Below are 974 nucleotides of genomic sequence, written 5' to 3' on the forward strand. Positions count from 1 at the left end.
TTGGATGTTGGGTTACTTCAATGCCAAGATAGTAATGAACATAGCCAAAATCAGTCATTTCAAAACTTTTTCCTAATTATTTCTTTATGGATGCAATATAGCTTTCATTGTTCCCTGTCATTAAAAGATCATCTACATATACCACAAGATATACAACTGTTTTGCCAACTTGACAAATAAAGTTGCATCATCAAGATCAAAATGTTTGAAGTTGAGTTTCAGAAGATGCTCAGTTAGTTTTTCATACCAGGCTCGTGGTGCTTGTTTGAGGCCATACAAGGACTTCACAAGTTTGCATACTTTATGTTCATGTCCTTTCACAGCAAATCCTTCAGGCTGGGACATAAAAACATTCTCTTTTAGATCTCCATTCAAGAATGCAGTTTTAAATCCATTTGATTGACTTTCCAACCGTTCTAGGCAGCTAGTGCAAAGAGTGTCCGGATGGTGGCCCATTTTGCTGTGGGGGCAAAAGTTTCCTCATAATCGACCCCTTCCTTCTGTGCAAAACCTTTTGCCACAAGCCTAGCTTTGTGCTTGTCAAGTGAGCCATCAGCTTTGTACTTGTTCTTGTAGACCCACTTGCAGCGAATTGGTTTGGTTCCAAATGGAGGATCAACCAGCTTCTAAGTGCCATTCTTTATGAGGGCATCATACTCCTTCTGCATCGCTTCTTTCCATTCATCATGAGAAGCAGCTTCTTTGAAGAAAGTTGGTTCAAAATCTGTAGACAAGTTCAATTCACAATCATAAATAACATCCATATCAACAGGTGAATTAGAGTCATCTACATCACCTCCATCTTGTCGGTTTGTATTTCTGGTTCCTGTTTTTCCAATTTCATCAGGATGAACACTTTCAAGTGTCTTTGTCAGCCACTTTGGGGGACCTTTCTGAGATGGTCCAGGCTGCTCTGTTGATTGAGTTGGGACTGAATCAAGATTGAGTCTCCCAATTCTATCAATTACATCACT

This window comes from Pinus tabuliformis, chromosome 4_1 (genome assembly GCF_031772625.1).
Source record: "Pinus tabuliformis cultivar Carrire ecotype Pingquan chromosome 4_1, CPIR1, whole genome shotgun sequence".
NCBI lineage: Eukaryota > Viridiplantae > Streptophyta > Pinopsida > Pinales > Pinaceae > Pinus > Pinus tabuliformis.